We start from the raw sequence: 23,696 nt of genomic DNA on the forward strand, positions 1-23,696 counted from the left end.
AACTAATTTTGGAAACAACAGCAAACATTATCACCTTTCTTCCTCCCCAGCAGCGAACCAAAGTATAAGTTGCAAGAATGAAATGTGAAAGTACTAAATGGCAACGCTTCTAAGAATAGAAATAAACAGTCCATATTAGGCAAGATCAAAACAGGACTTGGACTGTCAACAGTACTTGTGACAGACCCAGCTGCTGAGGAAGCATCAGTGGGCTCCCCAGCTACCTATGCTGGATGGGTGTTATAAAACCGGCTTTACCTACCCTCTGAAAAACATTTACTCTCCCCAGGGGCAAGACACAAGATGTGTATTTTCACTGAAAAATTCAATTCCAAGATAACCTAAAAAAATATATCCTGGAAGATTTGGAGATGACAAGCCTAGCACTGAGAGCTCCCTTTCTCAAATAAGAGCTCCTTTCAGAAGGTTCCCAGTGAGGGACACGGAAGGGAATGCTCCCAAGTGACTGTGGATTAAGGAGCAATAGGGGATAATCAGCTTTCTGATAGAAAAACAAAAGGCCAAAAGGCTTTTACTTTGAAAACTGAGAAGTCTGGGTGCTCTTATTTCCTTCTGGTCAGTGGAGACAGTGGAGACTGACAAAACAAACTCCTTTGTAGTAAAAGCAAAGGCCTACTATAAAATTTTAGAATCTGAGAAAGGCTTTCCATTTGGGAGAATTTGTCTTTCAGTGATAGATTCCTTTTTTATTTTTATTTTTATTTTTATTTTTGCGGTACGCGGGCCTCTCGCTGTTGTGGCCTCTCCCGTTGCGGAGCACAGGCTCCAGATGCGCAGGCTCAGCGGTCATGGCTCAGGGGCCCAGCCACTCCGCGGCATGCGGGATCTTCCCGGACCGGGGCACGAACCCCTGTACCCTGCATCGGCAGGCGGACTCTCAACCACTGCGCCACCAGGGAAGCCCTAGATTCCTTTTAAGATTTAGCAAGAAGTCAAGAATCTTTGCAGATCAATATGGCAAGAATCCCTGCAATGTCACACTTATTCAACCTGCCTTGTGCAATTCCATAAGATTAAGGCTTTAGGTTGCGTAAAATTAAAGTATCCTATTTTCATCAATTTGAAAGGTTCAAACTCTGAATACCAGATTTACTTAAGAGAGGGACATTTCACTTCACCATCCGTCCCACCCTAGGATCACTCCATGAATCACCGCCATAAGCCACGCTGACCTCCACAGGCTACGTTCACTGCTCTTCCATCTGCTTTCTTGGAATACTTTATCAATAGTTCTCTCACACTGTTTTATGACATGTAATAAGCTACTGCCTCAAGTTCCTTGACGACTGGGGCAGAATCTTATTTACCTATATTCTCAGGATCTATCCCAGTATCTCTTTCCGAGGCTAGGTTAAGCGCCTCGATATTACGGCAGCTTCCCTGTACCAATTCATCAATGGGGTGTTGAAACATCTTTGGAAAGTTAGCTAAATTAAACTAAAATAGTATCTACCAGACTTTTCTCAGGGGTTGTTCAGAATGTGGTTGGAAGGAAAGACAAAGAGACTTCTGGTCAGTTGAGATCCTGGGAACTGGCAGAAGGGGGAACTAGAGGGGCTCTTTGGCTACCCTCCTCCCTCTCATACAGCTCCTGGCTTCTCTTCAAAATGTTGTGGGGCTTCCCTGGTGGCGCAGTGGTTGAGAGTCCGCCTGCCAATGCAGGGGACACGGGTTCGTGCCCCGGTCCGGGAAGATCCCACATGCCACGGAGCGGCTGGGCCTGTGAGCCATGGCCGCTGAGCCTGCGCGTCCGGAGCCTGGGCTCTGCAACGGGAGAGGCCACAAGAGTGAGAGGCCCGCGTACTGCAAAAAAAAACACAAAAAATGTTGTGAACAAATATTTAAAGAATAGCAGTCTGAAGTGACATCAAATCGTTAGCCTGCCCAGAGTGACAAGTTAATAGCCCACCTAGGGGGCTCCCATGTCTCAGTCCTGCCCCTGCGCTCATCGTGAATATTGAGTAAGCAATTATTGAGTGAACCAATAATACCAGATCAGGTTTCCCCACCCAGTTAGGAACCAAGGGTATGGAGGAGCAGGCCTGGCTCTCTGGAAGACCTGTGCACACATCTGCTGTACAGACACGGTGGGCCTGGAAGGGTGATAAGCAAAGCAGTGGGGACAGAGCCTCAGGCGTTGCCACCTGCTGAGATTCAGAGGCAGAGGCTAAGCCTTCACCCTTCAGAAAGAAAGGAGAAAATTTCATATGTGCCAGCTTACTCACCAAACATGACATCTCACAAGTCTGAATGCAGAAGTGCTGCCAAACCCAGCCTGACCGGCTACATTATAATGACAGTGAGTCAACGTGAATCAGTGACGGACCAACGCATAAATGCCACAGCAGTCTTAAATGACCTTAATATCATATCAAATTATGATTTCAAAATTCTTCTTTTGTACAAATTAACAGTATAATGCAACAGGAATAAAGCTGGGACCGGCAGAAGCGTCAAGATACCACCCAACAAGGATACTGTGTACCATGCTGTTCTGTGCCCATTTCTTGCCCAGTCCACCTTCCCCCAAGACCACAGGCTCTGGGAAGGTAAGGACTTTGTCACCCAGGGCCTGCCACATATGAGATGCTCCCTAAGTGTCGTAGTTCTGCAACCCTGTATGCTATTATCAAGCTAACAATATTTCAGGTACAGGGATGGTTTCAGTCTCATAAAACCAGTAACTTCTGATGGTGATCACTATAAGGAATGCTATATCTGCTCTACCACATTGCTAACCCAACGACAAAAATCAAATTGCCATGCATTGCAAATCAGACTAGTGTTTACATCAAGCTCATTTCTAACCACAAAACACAAAAGTTTAAGGTTCACCAAGTACTGAATGACCGTTAAACACAAAAGATGTTTAAAATAAACACTGCTACTCACTCAACCCCCTCCCCCCACCCCCAACAAGTAGTTATTCCATACCTGGTGCTTCTTTGGCATCGAGGGAATGGTGAGTGCTCTACCATTTCTATTAAACTGCATCACAAATAGCTGGTCAGATGCCTCCCTGCCTCTCACTATGAGCTCTTAGAAGAGTTCAGTGTGCAAGACAGGAGCTAACACACAAGAAGTTCTCAGTAATTGTCTGTTGAATGGAGAAAGGTGGTGGGAGGTGGAAAGGGGAAAGCTATCATTTTACTGTGCACTTAGTGACGTACATATTATGACCTCAACTCAACGGTGGGAAGGGTGAGGATGGGAGGAACTAAGAAGCTTGCTCAGGCTCAAGCTCACAAAGGAGAAGAATTCACACCATCTGCTACACCACCTCTCCAATAAGCTATGTTAAAAGGAGTTTTACACAGAATGTGACATCGCTTAAAAAAACACCGACAATATCTTTTAGAGAAACTGAAAGGCACAATCTAAAAATCAGATCTATATAGTTTCCCTGTTCATTACTCAGTATTCCATCTAGTGAAACAGAATCAACAACTGCTCCCTCCATCCTGCTTGCCTCTATTAAGTAATGAAGATCAGCGTGAACAGGAGTGCATCCTATTGGCACAATCTCTTACAGAGAAACATTCACCCACCCCGTAACAACAAGAGGAATAACCCAAGTTTAATCTGTATTTAAATGATCTTTTCCATGGGTTTTCTTCCTGGCCTTCCTATTAAAATGTGGTTAAACTAAATTTATGCCACATCACCTAAATAGGACCTTCTTTCTGAATGACTTAATAAAGAAGTATCGCATGTTTTCAATCTGTTAGTTACTTTGTTAGGCTTAGTTCTTACCTGACACTCTTAGGAAGAAGGGAGTATAGCAGGATGGTTAAGATCAAGTTCTGACTGTGTCATTTACCATCTGCTTGATCTTAGGTAAACTCAGTATCAATTTTCTCATCTGTAAAATAGAGATAATAATGGAGTTGTTTCAAGAATTAAACGAGATAACTATAAATCTAATGTTTAGCATAGCAGGAGGTACAAAGTAAATGCTCAAAAATGACAATTTATTAACTGAGTAGTAGGTTTATTTAAAGTGAATTCTTTAAAGGTTGGCTTTAAATTATCCTGTAAAGAGAAACCAGACTGGATATTAGGGGGTTTGGTTTTCCACCCAAGCTAGAGATTTCCATGCCATGTTTTGCAATGTATCACATGACTCCAGTCACTAGAAAGTGTTGTGCAATATAAATATAAATGTAATTTACCTCAATTATTTAATATATGACACACAGGGAAGACCAAGTATCGTGAAGCCAAAACAATACAAGGTGATGCAACATTTTTAAAAAGTTAACCTGTGCAAGTACCCTCTACTTTTTGATGCAATGCCTGTCTTCCCAATCAAGATTCATGCTGCAGACAAGTCCGATATAGCCAGTGTCACCCAAGGCCATGTTTTAAAATCTATAATCACAGATGCACAACAATGTGAATGTGCTTCATGCCACAGAACTGTACACTTCAAAATGGTTAAAATCGTAAATTTTATATTACATATATTTTACCACACAAAAAAAATCTATCATGTAAAACAGGAAGACTGTTCTGACTGCTTTAAAATGAACACAAAGGGATTACACAAAATAAATATACAGCGGGCCCCCATGTACTAGAAAACATACCAACACATACAAATATTATTTTACTGTGTCCAATTTGCTTTGTCCATAATTCATAGGTTATTAGAATAAATACTAAATATTTCACTATCAATTTTTTTTACCTTTAATTGGAAGGATTTGGGTGGGGGAGATATGTTCTCACTAATTTGCCTAGAAAAGGTGTGGGTCTCTTTTATACTAGATAAACAGCCATACATGAAGCTAACACATTCAAATATCTTCTAGTGACTAGCTAGGTAAACACACACATGAGATCTTTTTTTTCTCCTAAAATAACCACTGAAGCACCCACATGTTTACAGCAATCAATAATAACTTGGGATGAATTTGCAAAGTATTTGATCCTCTTGTTAATCTTTTATTTAGAGGTCAATTCAGCAGAAAGCATCTAGGACAGCCTTACAGGGTGCGAGTGGGGTGAGGGAAAGGTTGGTGGTAAGGCAGAGAGATTGTGTGTGTGTGTGTGTGTGTGTGTGTGTGTGTGTGTGTGTAAGTGGTTAGAGAAGAGACATCATAATCCTTTACCTTAGTCATAGCAGACATACTTATCAGGCACTTACACTAGTCAATCAATCAATCCCGGAGGCTTTCACAATAACACGTATTTTTGTAGGACTGCCTTGTTACTTCCTTGGTCTCTGGATTATGTGTGGTAGAAATGTCCATTCAAGGCACGAGTGAAAAAAGGTAGTGATTCATATCAAATGAGAGACAATTTAATAGCAATAGCTGCTCTGCCTCTCTATAGGGCTATACTGAAGAAGGATGAGGGAATGTAGTAATGAAACAGGATGTTTAAATGAAGGAAAGTAACCATCACCATGGCACACAGAAGACGACTATGAGGCATCACACCCTAACAGAAAGAACCCTGACTAGGTGTCAGGAGACCCGATTTCTACTCTCTACTTTACATCTAACTGACAGTATAGTGTTGGGCAAGTCATCTCACATCATCTGACCTGACTTCCCTCACTTGTCGTGTTCGAGAGACAGACAAATGATAGCTGGACCCTCCACTTCCTGCAATCCACTATCCTGCGAGTTGATTAATTGCTGCTGGAGCTAAGGGAGACCCAATCTGAAGAAACTCCTATGGAGTGGTGAGAATCAAGAAGGGCTTTGAAAGAAGAAGGTGACAGCACCAGGAAAAGCATTAACCCGAAGATGGCTGCTGCATGTTTCCTTAGAAAGAGAGCACACTGAATGATCTGCAATTGGAAACTAATAAATTGGGCTTGCCAAAAAGAGTAAAAGTGGGTCATAGCAAGAAAAGAAGGTCATCAGGTCAAGCATATGAGGAAAGCATTGATTTTAATTGAAGGGAAAAAGGTAAGAGGGAACCTTGGAAGGGTCCTAATACTACCATCTCTCAGGCAGCGGGATTCGCCAGGATTCAGTCACTGACCAGTAGCTTCTCTGCTCATGCACATGCTCTCCTGGGATGACATCCTCTATTCTTAAGAATTATCCAGGGCTTCCCTGGTGGCGCAGTGGTTAAGAATCTGACTGGCAATGCAGGGGACATGGGTTCAAGCCCTGGTCCGGGAAGATCCCACATGCCTCGGAGCAACTAAGTCCGTGCACCACAACTACCGAGCCTGCGCTCTAGAGCTCGCAAGCCACAATTACTGAAGCCCTCACACCTAGAGCCCGTGCTCTGCAACAAGAGAAGCACTGCAATGAGAATCCTGTGCACCCCAACGAAGAGTAGGCCCCGCTCCCTGCAACTAGAGTAAGCCCATGCGCGGCAACGAAGACCCAACGCAGCCAAAAATAAATAAATTTAATAAATTTAACAAAAAAGAAGATAAAGGAATTATCCACCACCTCCCTGTAGATGATTCCCCAAAATTATATGACAAGCCCAGCTCCCTGATCCTAAACTGCAGAATCATCTCCCCGCTATCTTCCCATAGATGAGATGAGATGTGTAGAAAACAAACTCAGCATGTCCCAAACTGAACCTGCCATTTCTTCTCACACCCACACCAAACCTGCTCTTCCTGAGTGCCTGAGTATTGGAAGCAACATTAACACTGAGAGCTGAATGATGTTGAAGGTTGACAGCAACATCAAGAGCTCAGGCACCTAACCCCAAACCTTCTTTTCCTCTATTTTCTGAAATCAATTGGTTCTTTTCTTAAACTACTCCCTTCTTTTGCATCCCTGCTACCACTGCCTTGGGTGGAGGTTGCCTCATCTTTGAGGAAGACAGCTGAAATATTCTCCTCTCTTCCCTTCCTTCGTCCCATTTCCATGTTGCAGCCAGAGAGCTCTTTCTAAAACACATCACCTCCTGATGTGGTTATTTGTTATTATAAGGACAATGTCTCAGGGAGGTGGTGGGGGGCAGCAGCTGGCACTGGAACACGACGGAAACGAGTGCTATCCAGCTTCTCTTGTGGTTTTATTAGCTCTTGCTATTTCCTTCCCAGGAATGCTAGTGTCTGACCGCAAAAGGCTGGGCAGACTGGACATATTCTGTGATCACTCACTTGAGGACAGCTGGAATTGGAAGAACCACATGGCCACATGGCTCACCCTGGGCACGCACACAACCTCACAAGTTGGATATGGCTGCCTTTAACTTCAGCTCGTGCTGCCCGTGTCATGGATTCTGATACAGTTTGGACTACTGCTGTGAGAGGAAGGAATTTTTAAAGCCTCTGGCTCTGTTTTCATCTACATGTTACTGGTGTCTATGCTACCAGAGATCAGGCATTTTTACAGAAGTTTTATTCTGCTTCCTGGTCAGCAGCAGTCATTGCTAGGGCAGTCAATTCTGGAAGCATAGAGCCATGATCGCTCCTCCTGCTGAGATGTTGCTCTGTGGATGTCCTGGAGCTGCTTTAGGTAACTGCAAACTGCCCACTTTTTATTTACCTTCATATCTTTTGTTCCCCTAACTCTCCACTCCCCCCACAAGTGAGGGTAAGAGGTAGGGGCTGGTTTTCTCTGCTCCCGGTGTGGAAAATATGCACTGGAACGATTCCCAGGCCCGTCTCCACCGCCATCTGCATGGGCTAAAGCAAACCACTCGCCCAAGTCCAGACCGCCATGTCCTCGACTTCAAAACGTGGCCAATCATACTGGCCCTAAGCTGACAGTAGTGGTAAAAGAAATACTGTGGAAGCATTCTGAAATCATTAAAGGTGCACATAAATGTAATGGGGAACTCATTAGAGAAAACTTTTTTTTTTTTTTTTTTGCCAGTAATTTTAGAAGAGGATGTTTTTGGCCTTGGAGCATTATCCTAAACTGAAACAAAACAACCCATGGGGGCCTCCCTGGTGGCGCAGCGATTGCGAGTCCGCCTGCCAATGCAGGGGACACGGGTTCGTGCCCCGGTCCGGGAGGATCCCACATGCCGCGGAGCGGCTGGGCCCGTGAGCCATGGCCGCTGAGCCTGCGCGTCCGGAGCCTGTGCTCCGCAACGGGAGAAGCCACAACAGTGAGAGGCCCGCGTACCGCAAAAAAAAAAAAAAAAAAAAAAAAACAAAACAAAGAAAAACAACCCATGAAGTGAGTCTTATTTACACCATCTTGGTTCCAAGGAAACAAAACAGCAAGTGTTACAAGGTCACTGACACTCCCTCACACTTAAGTCCTACTACAAAGTCAGAAAGAATTTTTTTAAAAGGCACAGGGGTCCAAGTAGAAATATGTGACCAAAACACAAAACACAAAACTGGCAGCAGTCTTCTCACTGTGAGAAGATAATAACGCGAGCAGAAAGTTCTTCTCCAAATCCACCTTGCAACGATGGACTGAAAATGGACCATTCACACTATCAACTAGGGATTTAAAAAAGAAAGAAAAAAACAACACCTGCAACCTCTGGCTCACAGTGCCAATGAACTGCAGCCATGCCTGTCTGCCCAACCCAGAGGGACTTTGAAAACATCACGGTCAGCCAAGACTGCTTATCTCTTCCAGCTCCTATTTTTGCTGGAAGAAGGTGTGGGAAGTAAAGGATTGAGCAAGAGAATTAAGAGAGAAATAGGTCAGTTTCAAAAAAAACCAGCTCTTGTGTCATCGGTGTTTCAGGTAAAAAGTCCACTTTCACCTCAGTGTTAAATCAGTGCTTCATGTTTGCAAGTTGGTTAATGGCTGCTGGTGGTCAAAAACATTGGTTTTCATTTGCTCCTCTGCTGGAGCAGAAAAATGTCTGGTCTCCATTTAGGATAAACATAGTGAGTTGTCTCTTTTTCCGACATTACCTTCTCTGACACCACCTGGGTGTCCTGCGATGCAATCCTATCCTGATACTTAAGTTAGTGCAAGATTCCACAGTTCTAAGTGCTCAGTCCCACAAGACTGCCCCCACTTTAGATGCCAGTCTCAAGTCCCAGTTTACTCAGATTACCCACACTTTTGTTCAACTTAATTACAAATTCAGGGGCTCCCACAACCCCCTCCTCAAGGTTGGTAATTCACTAGAATGACTCACAGAACTCAGGAAAACACTTTAGGTTTACAGGTTTATTGTAAAGGATACAACTCTGCACCAGTCAAACGGAAGAGATGCACAGGGAAAGGTATTTGGTGGTGTGTGTGGGGAGGGTGAGTGGTGGGTGTGGAGCTTTCATGCGCCGTCTGAGTACGCCACCCTCCCAGAACCTTGATATGTTCACTCACCTGGAAGCTCCCACACTCTGTCATTTAGGGGTGTTTCTGGAAGTTTCATTACATAGGCATCATTGATTAAATCACAGGCCATTGGAGACTGAAAATCTCTAGCCCTTCCCCCGTCCTCAGAGGTCAGGGGGTAGACTGAAAGTTCTAACCCTCTAGTCACCTGGCTGGTCCCTCTGGCAACCAGTCCTCATCCTGAAGCTCCCTAGGGGCCCATCCAGAGTCACCCCATTAGCATAAAGCCAGGTAGGGCTGAGAGGGGCTCATCATGAGTAATAAAAGATGCTCGTGCCAGGAAATTCCAAGGGTGTTAGGAGCTCTGTGCCAGAAACTGAGGGCAAAGACCAAATATATATGTATTTCTTATTATACCACTCATAGACTCCCACTGCATGAGAATAGTCTTACAGGAGGGCTAATTCTTATTCAAACTAGCTGCAATTTGCAACAGTGCCAAGCAGTCCACTTAGAAGGCCAAGCTCACCTGCAAGGGCCAAATAGAGGAGGCAGTCATTTAAGCCACGGATTTCCTGAGTTAATGACTTAGAGAAGTTACTTCTTAAGGGACCCCTTCTCTGACCAGGCCCTTCACAATGTGTTCTTTTAGTTCTCTATTCCTTGTTTTCACAGCACTTAGCACACACCTTCGTGTAATTGTTCGATTAAGGTTTACTTCTCTCCCACTAAAGTATAAGCTCTATACTTTAGAGACAGATACATGTCTCATGCTCATCATTGTATCCCCAGGGCTTAGTAGGCAGAAGCTGCTAGTAAATATTAAATGAACATTAAAAGAATTAAAATTAGAACCCCCTCCCCCCCCTTGCTTGGAGCAAAGACCAGAACAACTTCCTATAGTGACCACAGTATCTTATCTTCAAATCACCTAATTCCACAAGACATGCAAAGGCCCCTGAATCCTTTAGGAGATAAAGTCTCTATTCCAGCCCTCTCAAAAAGAGAAAAGAGATTTAGCTTAGCCATGGCCTTACGAATAATTTGAGGCAGCTCTGGGGATACTGAAGTGATAAGAGTAAGGTCAGGCTTCTAAAAGAACCCACAAAGAACTAATAGGAATCAGGTAGATTGTCCACATTCCAAAGAAGGTGAGTGGTAGGGTTTCTGCACATTGGGTTGGCCTTGGGCTTTAGAATTCAGAGGACTCTGCAGCTTCACTTGGTGTTAGCAAAGAAGAGAAGCCATGTTCTCTCTGGAACTGTGATGGCTTCCCAGGAAACAAAAGCCACATTCCCGGTCTGGAAGTTTAACACATGACTTCTAAACGAGGGTGGGGCTTGGTGTGGCTCAGGGACAAATCCAGCTGCACAGCGTGCATCATCTCCTGTCAGTGACCGAGTTTTCTCCTTTGTGCACAGCAAATGAATCTACGGTTATTTCTTAGCAACAGACTTGAAGGTAGAAGGATTGCCGCAAGAAAGCTAATGGTGTCTTTTCTTCCTGTCTCCATTTTTTTCCCCTAACCCCTACACAAGAAATAACATTTTTCTATTTACATTTGACAACATCTTGTGTTTCCATTGTGGGAAGTCTTATTCACTGAAGGAAGGCAACAACTTAGTCACTGTTAGTTGAACAGAGATAGAAATGAAGAGGGCCCTATGTGCTACCAACTTGTGTCAATGGCCAGAGATGGGGTACCGAGAGAGTATAGGAGGACTGTCACATCTTGCATCCACTAAGTGTCCTCAACAATCATGACCTAGCTTCTGCTGGGTGCAAAGCATCATCATCCCAGATTTTGAAAGGGACATAAAGGTGTCAAACTCAAACATGAACTTCAAAAAGACCTTATGCTTTGGTAAATAATGCGTGAATACAAGAAAGATCAAACAAATGGATTACACAGTTATGTTTTAAGGCAATATATGCCAAAGAAATAATGGTCATTGCACAGGTGTTATGAGTTGGACCAAGAAAAATGCATAGGATTTATATAAATGGGAGGTGAAGGGATGAGGGGTAGAAGGGAGGATTAATATTTTTTGTGAAGGAATGAGGAACAAATAAAGAAGGTAGGAGGAAGCCAGGGTGAATTTAAGGAGTTAGTGAAGAGACATGTGTGGGTGGAATGGAAGTTTTGAGACAGTAATAATGGAGATAAGAGTGGAAAGTAGATTTGGGTCAAATAAAGTCTAGAATGTCAGGCTAAGAAGTTTTTAAGACACAGCTCAGCCCTTAGCATATAACAGGCACCTGAGAAATAACTGTTTTGAAATAAAAATATCACTTGTTGAATTAACAGTCATATATTTTTATGAGAGCAGAAAGGAATTTAGATTTGATCACACAAGCAGTAGGGAATCACTGATGGTATCTGAGCAGAGGAATGATGGAAAAAAATACATGTAAGGACATATTAGTGTATATTAGGGAAATTAATTTGAAAGCATCAGGAAGAATTCATTGGAAGGGATTTGAGAATGAGAGCAGGAAGCCTAATTCTATATTAGGGTATATATCAGACCACCTTGTAAAATAAAACATAAAGGACTTCATAATTAAAATATCAAGTAGAAAAGTAGTTATGCTTAAAAAAATTACGCTTTCAGATTAGCCAGTAAAATGATGCAACTGGACAAAACAATTAGATTTTGAGGGAGCAGACTTTTCCTAAAAGTCTTAATTGATGTTTTCAAAAGAGAAGTGGATTTGATTAGGTTTTCTACACTAGATGGTACTTGAAAACTTTGGTAGAAATTAGATGCATTGGGATAAAAATATCAGTTTTAGAATTAGTAGCCAAATATTTCATGCAATGTTATAACACATAAGAACAGTCATTTAAAACACACACACACACACACACACTGGTGCCTGATACACTAGTGGCTATGTTAGATACACCCTAAGCAAGCCATCAGCCCAAGAGTATACCGGGCCTTTCTTTTGGAAAAATCATTAGGCATATGTCACTCACCATGCAATCAAACCTCTGTTTAAAATCAAGTTACAATTACTCTAATTATGGGCCTACATTTCACTTGATTCACAGCTGGTGCCTAATCAAACAGTTCTGTAGGCTTCAACACAAGGTAACTTAATTACATTCAGTGGGAAAAGTTTTTTTTTTTCCCCTTAAGTTTTCTTTAAGCAACTGACTTACCAATTTAGGCATCAGAAATCTTATTTCTATAAAAATTACTACATGAACTAAATCTAAATCAAACCAAAATACATCTATTAAAAAACAATACTCACGTCTCATAAACACTTTGTTTAAATATTTCCCAGCAACAGCCTTGTGTGGACAAACCGGGAAGTGAAACCAAATACGATCATATTGTGAAAGCAGAGTAAAATGAAAGAGTACATTTGGAATTAGCTGAAGCACTATTAAGATTTCATTTAAAAACTCATCCCTTGGAAACATCAATTTAATTAAAGCAGTAATAAGAGGAATTGCAAAAGCAGAAGTCTTCATTTTGTTGTCTGGCCATTTCCCTCAATGCGAATGCCTTTTCCTGTGGCCAGGTTGGCTCATCTGAAATGCTAGCGCTTACCTGGTGAATGCAGAACAGGGTTAAGCTATCATTTTCATGCTACTAAGTCAGCCCTGCAACAAAACAATCACAGTCTTTAATGACTTACTTTGGAGAAATGTACCTTTTGCTTCTAAGGTAACAAGCAAATCCCACTTCTCCTAATTGTTTTGCTGGGATTACTGTCATTTCCTGTATTTTACTTTAAATTATAAACTCCTTAAAAACAGGAACCATATTTTACAGTTGGATTAGATTGTTTTTTAACTGAGTATGAAGACTCAGTGACCCAGACATAGCAAGAGTTATAAATATATAACGATTATTCTTATTATTATTCTTATTCTTATTGTTCAAGGATAGTGTCATCAAACAAGACTTGTCACAGTTCATATTTTCCTTCTAGTCAGAATCATAAATCCCTGCACTCCACCACCATATCCCTCATTCCTAGAAGGATGCCTGGGGAAGAGGCAGCTAGAAGATACCTGTGCAAAAACAGAATGAAGTCTCACTATTATTTTTTATTCTTATTTTTGATTTTAAGCAGGATTTGAGTAAGCTTAATATGAGAAATAATGCAATATTTGTACGGGTATTTCTTAGCAATCTAAATAAGGTAGTTCCTAAACTACTTATGACTTCAGCAAGTAATCAGGTACCCCCTGTCAGACACTGCACAAACACAACGCAAATGCGAACATCAGTGCTACTCTGCAGACAAAGCAGACACACTGCTGCTACACACGAGGATGAAATTTAAAGGGAAAAAAACCTATGTAAGTAGTGACATTCATTGGCATGTATATGGGCCTGTATAAACATGTGTGTGTGCATAATAGTATACATAATCATGCGGGTAGGGAATTCGATAAACATTTGCTAGCCTACTCTGTGCAAGAAGTGTATTACTCCTAAGAAGATGAGGCAATTCTATTGCCATCGCGTAAACAGATTGAAGAGACTGCCTCTGGGTCTAACGAGCTCGGCTATGAACCCATAAGTCAGTATGGAGGCAGGCCAGCTGCCTAGGCCGTCTCCTTCCCTCTGCTCACCTCATTTTCTCCTGGTTACCCTCTCACTCCCTGTACTTTCACTCTAGTGCCTGATACTTTATGCTTGTAATTACTGGATTCTCTTGACGGGGGAGAATTTGTTGAACATTTGCTGTGGTGTGGGCTAAATAGGACAAGAAGGAATGACAGTCACTAAATGACAATTTATTTTACTTCTGCATTTCACCTCATATCTACCCTTAAAATACTCAAAGTTAGGGAGACGGGAAACATACACAAAATGAATAGGGAACGGGAATACGTATAATCAAGAATTAAACAGTATAGTTAAGACAACAGTGAGATACATCTGCATAATGCTTTAAAGTTTATGGAGCATTTTTTTCCCATAAGTCATTTAAATCACTCACCTGACTTTACGATAAGGATACCAGCTCAGAGAGAAAAAAATAAACTGCCTAAGTCAGATGTCTGGTGAACAAGAGCTTGATCCCATAACTGACACCAAATATCGTGTTGTTCTCACCATCAGAAGCTGCCTCTCACAAAGGCCAACAATTATAGTTCAGGGAATGGAGAAAGCAGCACAGCTGATGTGCGTCTGAGCCTTTCGTGATATGCAGGAGCTAGATCAGGAAGGGCAAGAGCAGGGAGTCTTGAGTGGGGAAGAGCAATGAGGCAGCAGGTCCCACTGGGGAGGGAATCTTCATAGCCAGAGATGACTTCACAAATAAGTGAGGCACTTAGGACAGTTAGGACTTAAGATTCCAGAATGAAGAGTACGGCTTGACCTGACTCACAAAAGAGAACCATTATAGATTCTAAAACAGAATGCAAGCAATGTTTTAGGAGAAGTAACCCAGTGGGGCATGGGAGATACACTGGGGCAGGAGAAGGGAGGGAAAGCAGAATGGAGGCAAGGGTACCAGGTAGGATCCTACTGCAGTAATTCAATAACTGAGTAGTCAGGACCTGAACAGGGGAGTGTCAGTGAAAATGACAGGAGTGAATTTAAGTAGCAGTAACAGAAAAAATCGGACACTATTGGCTGATGGGAGAGATGAGGAAAGGAAATAGGAATAAAGTTGGGTGAAAGGCTTGATCATAAAGTGTGAGTTAATATTCCAATATTCATTGGAAGATCAATGAGCAATCTGGTGAATTTGCTCTTTCACTATGAATCAAGGATAATTTACTAACATAATTAAGGTTTTATACCTTTATTAGGGATTTGGTGTAGCTAAGTTTTGACCAAGTACTGCTCTTGGGAGTGAACCCCATGGAAAAGTTGAAGAAGGTGAGGTAAAAAGGCCATTTAGGTTCAGATCATAAAGAGACTTGGGTACCATGCTATGGAATCCATGAAGGTTTTTATACAAGGAAGTGAAATGACCTGGTCAGTGTCAAATTTCAAATTTAGAAATTTAGTATTTGCTGCTTTGATAGCAGCATGGAGGGTTCATTAGAAGGGGGAATGTACGATATAGGTTAAGAGACCAGATCAATAGTCCAAGGGATAAAAACAAGAAAGAAGGCTTGAACTAAGATGTGACTAAGCATGAGGAGAAGGGGGGATAAAAGCAAATACTTTTAAGTACCATCATTCTTTAGTACTTTCAAGCAGGTACTCTGCTAAATAGTTTATGGGCATGGATTCTAGAGTTACTCAGGTGTTGGTCAGGACTGGTGGCAGACTAGATATTAAGCCAAGGCTCAAGGACAAGAGACCACCCTGGTTTGGGCCACAAGGTCAATGGTGAAAATTGGTCAGTGGAGGCTGATGAATGTGGTTTTTAAAAACACTGAGTTTGCAGTACCTGTGGGTCATTTAGGTGGTGAGGTCTAGTAGGCAGCTGGAAATGAACTGGAGCCCTGGGGAGAGGAGAACATATGTGTTTGTTAGACTGTTCGTTTTTGCTGCTGACCTTGGCCAATGTTGGAGTTAAAGGCTTGCACTTGGTAATTTGGAATAGAGAAGTAAATGTAGACTGAGTCCATCTCCTGCATAAAGGAGTTAGTTCAGTTAATACTTGCCTTTGTGAATATTTCTATTTAAAGATGAGACAATTTAATTTTTTATGAAGGCAATCAAGTTGAGTAAAACATGTTTATATGTTATAAAACACACACACACACACACACACATCTCTTTGTGTGGCTTCTACTTGTCTGCTCAACTGGAGGTAAACAGGACTGGAAGATTTTTTTTTTTGCAGTACGCGGGCCTCTCGCTGTTGTGGCCTCTCCCGTTGCAGAGCACAGGCTCTGGACGCGCAGGCTCAGCGGCCATGGCTCACGGGCCCAGCCGCTCCACGGCATGTGGGATCCTCCCGCACCAGGGCACGAACCCGTGTCCCCTGCATCGGCAGGCGGACTCTCAACCACTGCGCCACCAGGGAAGCCCAGGACTGGAAGATTTTAAATAACTTCCAGGCTCCCTGTTGTAGGTGCTCACTACCATCCTGATCATGAATGGCCAACTCTCTAACAAAATGTGTAAGGGCATATTTTTCATTGTACTTCAGTGTAAAAAAGCTGCTCTCCCATGCTACTTAAACTTCATCTTGTGCTTTAAACCTGCTGGTTGGTTGTAGGAACAGTGAATATATTTAGCTCATCAACAGAGTTAATAGAAACAGGAAGGAATTTCAGATGTGGTATGTTTTGTATTTTTATAAATATCAATCTTTCCTTTGCTAGCTTTGATAGAATTGGGAAATGTATCCTTGGGGAATCCAATTCTGAAGAATACTTCTTGTTTTGTTCTTCTCTATGTAATTTATCTCTGTTTAATGTACTATATAATTATTTTGTCTATTTTCTGTGTCTACCCACTAGGCAGTAAGCTCCAGGAGCACAGACCTTTTATCTGTAAGGTTCAGTGATGTATCCCCAGCTTTTAACGCAGATAATAGGAGCTCAATAAATAACTGCTGAGTGAATAAATCACAGTCCTGTGATTACTGTACTTCAAGAACTTGACGTGTTTTTCCTTAGCAATCATGACTCAATCTCCATGTTCCAACTTCTTCTTGAACCATGCTTTCTATTTACATACTCCAGAGAAATTCTTTTAGGACCTGTATCATGGTGGGATCCTGCAGGGCATTGAAGGTTATTGGTACAAAGAAATGAACATGGGGAAAACTGTAGCCAAGTGTCAAAACCTCCTAGGTTCTCCAGGTGATCCCTCTGCGTAGTTCTGTCTTATAAGGAAGAGTTATGATTCTTCTACCCTCCTACCCTGACGTCTGGTTTCCTGATCTCAATTCCTGTTTTCAGCATCTGCTTCAAGCTAGACTTCCTTCTGGTATTCTGACCCCAGCTTACCTGAGTTTGACATCTGTTATTTTCATTGCTTGACATTTTGATTTTGGGGGGGGGGGGCGGGGGGGTTAAACCTAGAGAATGGTCTAAGCCTGTATTTCTTACACAACCTAGAAACTCACATAACTTAAAATTATAAGATATTATAGACTACTTTCCCCTCAAGGTTCTTATTGCCCTTCCCTGTCCCCCTTATAAATCTAATAATTTCCGCACCACTCTGTCTGATGGGCTAATCACCGTGACCACTTGCATTCCTTATTCTATATAAATTTTTTTTCTGGTCAACTACATTTGGTAAGTAGGAACTATTATACAATCAAAGACACGAAGAAAACTACTACCATTCTCCAGATGCATATTACGAATGAAATTTAAAAGGACTTCAAACTTAGAAAAAAAGAGATGTATTCTAAGCTACAAATTTATGCTACAAACTATCCATTTGATGTCTAGATATATACTAGAAAAAAATACTGTACTTCTGCACTTTTTTGTGAGATGTAGTCAGTATACAACCTAGGCTATGTGCTTTAAGTCATTGGATTGGGTCTAATTTAATTCATAGGCCAACAATTCCAAACGCATCAATTCTACCAGCAAGCCAATGTTTAGAAAGGCTCTCTTCATCTGCAGAGAAGACAATTCACTTGACAGCACTCCTTTCTTGAGAAATGACTCAAATCAGTTAGACTGAAAATAAATCTAGAGGGTACACAGCTGTCATACAGCCCAAAGTAGTCCTCTGAGCAATAACTTGATTCATTTTTCCCTAACTGTACAACTGGTTCTGCAAACAGGATTGCAATCCAACAATGCATTTTTGCCCCACTGTGAAGAGAGAGCTTTTCAGTGCCCGTGTTGGATTCCTTTATACTTACAGGTATGGTAAACTGCACATAGTGATTCCTTGATTTTATTTAATGAGAAACAGACATTTAAGCTCAATGATCTATGTCAACCAGTTACAAATAAGGTCTCTAAAATTAGAGAATAATATTTTATCAATGTTAGCATCAAAGTCTGAGGGACAGACAGGTACCAGATTGCCTCCTGGGTATAGGCAACTTATTTATTTATATTGTAACATTCCTTCATTATTAACTTTTTATTATGGAAAATTTAAAACATACACAAAAGTAGAGAGAGTAGTAGTATAATGAAGCCCATGTGCCCATCACTCTGATACAACAGTCATGATACCCACTCCAACTGGATTATTTGAAACAAATTCTAGACATTATATTTTATCTGGCTTATTTCAGTATGCATCTCCAAAAGGTAAAGAGTTTAAAAAATATAACCACAATATCATAATCATACCCAGTAGTGTGCTGGTAGGTATTTTACAACCAGTTCTCTGGCCAGGGGGGCGGGGAGGGAGGAGGGGGATGGCCCTGATTTGTAGTCTTTGCCAATTTCCGTGGGGTTCATAATAAACGTGCAGCACACATTCAGTACCTCGACTACGCAGAGACATTAGCTACAAATAACCTTAAGAGCACAGATAACAGCAAATTATAGAAAAATTAGTAGGAAGTGATAAATTTTGGGTGTTACTTTTATTTTAATACTTCAAGTTTGTGTAATTTTTTAATGCTTGTGTTTAACAACTGGCTTGCAAAATTCCTGAAAACATAACAATCGTCTCTCGTCAACTCTAGCATACCACTGAATCACATCCAAATAATTAATAATTCCGTAATATTACCAACTATCCAAATTTCTCTCCTATTTTTCCTCAGCAGTAGAGAAACATTTTAAGCAGGAAGGAAGAGGGAACTTTGCTTCAGAAAGCTACAGCAAAGAGTTAGGCTTTCTAAACGGTTGGGTGCTTCTGTGTGTAACTGTCTGCTGTTAAAGGCTGTTTCCAGGAGGTTAAATTAGGTGCCGTCATGCATATGTGCCTCTATATTACTGGGCAATCAGCAGTGTTTTTATTTCGCTTTTACTGCCCATTCTCAGGCACACGAGAGAGAGAGTTTGAAAAGGAGTAGAGAAGGAACTTGGCAGATGGGAAAATAAGTCCTTTCCAGGTAAACAACCATAAAATGATGGAGTGTTCTACAAGAAAGATTCCTAAGATGTGACACCTTCTGTCACACCACTGTTGAAACTCAGTTTGTAAAAGCCCTCTTTAAATGTGCCTTCCAGAACTGAATACGGCATGTCAGGTGTGGTGGCGTCTAAGACACCCCCTAAGTGGGTCTGCTGTCATCCCTGATGAGGATGCCAGGCTGCACTGTGACCCCACCTTCAGCTCATAGTCAAGTCCAACTTAAGTCTCGTAAATGAACTAGTGTCTACCGGCACTCACCCAGATTCCAGAGTGTACATTCATGAACTCCCTCCCACCACCAAATGCGTTTCCAAACTATCTTTCCAACATCATTTCCCACTGTGCCTTTGAACAAACCCTTTATTCCAGATAGGCCAGCCTACCCACCGTCCAAAAATATTACATACCATTTTTATATTTTAAACTTTTTATTATGAAAACTCCCTAATATAAAAGTATAAATAATAGTATAAGGAAGCCCCGTGTACCCTTCACTCAGCTTCAACAATTATCAACTCATATCACACCCATGCCCAGGATTATTTTGAAGCAAATCCTGGACGTATCATTTCACAATTATTTCAGTACTGCATACATTCTGTCCCGTACGTCTCTGCTCAGATATTTCCCTTCCACCCCCTTCACCTTTCCAAATTCTATCTCATCCTGCCAGGCTCAGTTTGGGTCTCACTTCCTACATTGTTTCCACTGAACTTGTCACTTAGTTATATGTCTCCTTGGGCATCTCTCTTATTGCTGTCCTGCTGTTCTGTACCTCCTAAGCTGTATACTCACAATGTCATTAGCCTGGAAAGCAGGAAACTGCTCTCACTACACAGACAGTGCAATGATAATGCTTAGTAGGAAGAGTACTAAAGAATAACAACCTGGTTTTAGAAAGTTTATTAAAATTTGGTACACCAATTTCACACAGCCTATTGACTCAATTGCTTATATGGCAAACGTCTCATGGCATAGAACAGGGTGTGCCCACAAAGTATGACAGGCCAGAAAGAACACTAGACATGAAGCTAAAAGAACTATCTCTTCTCCTAGTCCTTCTGTTTGTGTGTCATGTTGGGTTATATTGAGTGACTTCTCAAAGTTCACCTATAAAATAGGAATTAACTGTAGCCATTCTCTCTCTCTCTCTCTCTCTCTCACTGGACTGTCAGAGTCAAATGCGATTATTTATGTAAAGATGGCCTTGTAATTATAAAGCATGTTGTTGATACACATCATTACCGGTAAATGCAGAAACGGCTGGCCATCTGATTTGATAATAAGAAAAACTATTGCTTTGGATCCTGAATATATGAGAATAAATTTAAGCTCTCAACAGGGAAAATGGGAATGTGAAAGATAGTACAGAGATCAGATGGGATTTAGAACCAACAAAATTAACCCTAGAGGAATTCAGGAGCATACCTAGATTGTAGTTCAAACACCACTGCCTTATAATTAAAACAGACCAATTAAAGGACCCTGAAAAAGAGACTGCAAAGGAAGCAAGATATACTGTCAGCTATTTAAGAAAAATTCCTGTTACGTTACTTAAATGAAAAGGCAAAATTCAACATCTGATGCCCTCCTTCAAATAAAACTGCAGAATTATCCCCCAAAATGGCTATAATTCTGAATTTATTTTCTCCTAGGATATTTTCAAAGTCTTTGACTTCTCAACTTTTCCTTTTGCTTTGTCAAAGAACAATCATTACTATCACTCTGCGAACATTTATCATATTATACTAAACACTACTTAAATTACAATAGAATTGAGGTCTCTCCTTCCTCCAGCAGAAAAGAGGATAGATGGCTTTATCAAAAAAATGCTGTTCTGCAACTGACACTGCTAGCTGTCATTGGAGTCCTGTGAGAGACAGGTTCAGCCTATCTAAACCATCCATTAGAATATTAATATTATACGTTTTCTTGCAAGTAAACGAAAATTACAAGGGGTGAGGAAAAGGCTTAAATTTTTTAAAACTCTGGATAATCTAGGCCAATGTAGAAAAAAGGGTTTTTCAACTTTGGACATTAACAGAATTTAGCAATAGTTGGTAAAAACAACAGCTGCTAAGCCTGGTAAACCCACATGAGATTATTAGGTCAAAAATCACAGAAATACAGAGAACATTTCAAAACTCCCAGCACACTGACAACAAAGCACCAAAGTGAAATCTCATTAGGAAAGGAAATGGTTTTAGAAAGAACTTTTTTTTTTATAAGACTGCTGCACCATGTGTAACATCTCTGAGGACTTCACTAGAGAGGAAAAACACAGAATCAAGAGTGAACTACAGAACAGTTTCCTTCCTCTGTTCCCTTTCCCCTCTCATCATTCTCCAATGCACACACCAGGCAACTCTCTGCATCCTTACAACTCATTCTCCATTCACAAAAACACTGATACAGAGATTTAAAAAAAAATCATCATTTTTCAAAAATGAGATCATATTGTTAGAATAAACTTTCTCTCGTCTAGATCACTTTAAGATAAGGAAACTACCAGTCACTGATTCAGTCACCTTCATGCAGAACAGGAAAAGAAACAAAGGAGCTCCAAGGCTTCTAACAGATAAAAATGAGAATTTTATGCTCTCTAGATTTATGTGGCTTCTGAGTATTGTTACCCATGCCGATCAATTATCATGAAAGACTTTTCAAAGTTAAAGTCTACACATCGCAAAATATGCATTAAAAATGTGAAGGACCATACGTTTTTTACTTGTTCATTTGCTGAATAATTCAAGGTTGAATTTCAGAGAATGTGAAGATTGAACAAATTTCAGGCTATAACAAAAACTTAGAGGCTTTTCCAATCTGGTCCTGGGACAGCTATAATTTCTTCTAATTTGTAGTGTTCCTGTACAATCAATAACTATATAAAAGCCTAATTTTCCAGCATTAGGTACTTTGACTCTAAAAATAACCAGGAAAAAGTCCATTTAAGCCTAGTTAACTGAAACAACAAATTATAAATCATCAAAAGACAAATCAAGTGGAACCTACCCTAATAGTTCTTCCTAGGTAGATAAGACAAAACAAGCCCAGTGTTTTGTGAGGCCCTTACAAGTAGCTGATGTGAGGATGAAGTAGTCAAGTTCGCTCAGTATATTGTAACACTCAGTTGTGGAAGCTAATGCTCACTCACCACAAGATAACCAACCACATGTAAATATTCTTCTAAGCCCTTTATATCCATTAACTAATTTATGCTCCCAACAACTCCATGAGGTTATCTCCACTTTACAGATGAGGCAACTGAGACAGAGTTATGGGATTTATCTATGCCTGCACAACCAGTAAACTCGTAAGACTGGCAAGAATGTGAATAATCTTCAAAGACATCTCTAAGGGGAATAAAAAGTAGCTCAGCTCAATAAAATGAACAGCACACTAAACGTACACTCATTCATTCACCCCTTCCTTCAGTCATGGGTGTAGCAGGAGGAGTCAGCAAAATGACTAAGGAGAGTGAACTCTTGTCCTGACTAACATCTACCTTATTTGCGAGCTAAGCTACACAGTCTCTCAGAACACCAGCTTAATCGTAAAAATAGACATAGCTCTACCTGGCCTTTCTCCCTTCACATTGATGATAACATCAAATGCAATGGATACTCCTTTCGCCCAGGAGGCTTCAGAAAACAACTGCCCACGAAGGAGGAAACTCCTGGCAAATACAAGCCCTGCTCCCCCCATAAAACCTACCCAACGTGCCCACAGTTTTCAAGCCTTCTGGGAAACAAGGAACTGTCCTGTGTGGAGTGATTACCTGCTTTCCACAGACTTCTCCTGTGCAAAAAGAGTCATTATTCTTCCCACAGAACACACACTACTTCTCCCAAGTCTTCTCTCATTTCTAGTAAGACACTCTACTCATGTTTAGAAGCTGTCTTAATCCATTCGGGCTGCTATCACAAACTCCCATAGACTGGGTGGCTCAATCAACAACATTTATTTCTCACAGTTCTAGAACCTGAGAAGTCCAGTACCAAGGTGCCAGAAGATTCAGTGTCTGGTGAGAGCTCACTTGCTGGTTCACAGAAGGACCTCTTCTCGTTGTGTCCACACATGGTTGGAAGGGCAAGGAGCTCTCGGAGTCTCTTTCATAAGGGCACTAATCCTATTCTTGAAGGCTCTACCCCCATGACTTAATTACCTCCCAAAGACACCCTCCCCAATACCGTCACCTTAAGGGTTAGGTTTTAACATATGAATTTTGCGGGGGACATACTCAGCCTATAGCAAAGCTATGATTTTTAAAGTTGTGCTAATATAAGTACATTCACTGGTAACCTGAAATTTGAGGATTTGGGGGACTCCATAAATAATCAGAAGGAACTTAGTCCCTTCCTTCTACAAAAAACTGAAAAGTTATAAATTATAGTAAAACTAGTAAAACTTCAGTAAGCATAGATGGACTTATGTAATTACCATGGGATGCTTGTGATGAAAGAAAATGAGAATATGTACTCCTATGACCTCTTCCTCAAGTTTTTTTCATATGAGCCTCCTCTGCTCCATCCCCACTGCCCTACTG

At 41.2% G+C, this 23,696-nt stretch overlaps 1 protein-coding gene across 1 annotated transcript in view; it reads right to left on the minus strand.

Moving 5' to 3' along the window:
- The window catches only part of LRRC8B (leucine rich repeat containing 8 VRAC subunit B), a 68,253-nt gene that overhangs the window by 36,569 nt on the left and 7,988 nt on the right, over nt 1-23,696 (minus strand). Inside the window, exon 2 of the mRNA XM_082659611.1 lies at nt 3,775-3,883. The gene's annotated coding sequence lies outside the window, so the exon portion shown is untranslated. The remainder of the gene's footprint in view (nt 1-3,774; nt 3,884-23,696) is intronic.

Source organism: Grampus griseus (assembly GCF_964374135.1).
Source record: "Grampus griseus genome assembly, chromosome: 1".
NCBI classification, from domain to species: domain Eukaryota; kingdom Metazoa; phylum Chordata; class Mammalia; order Artiodactyla; family Delphinidae; genus Grampus; species Grampus griseus.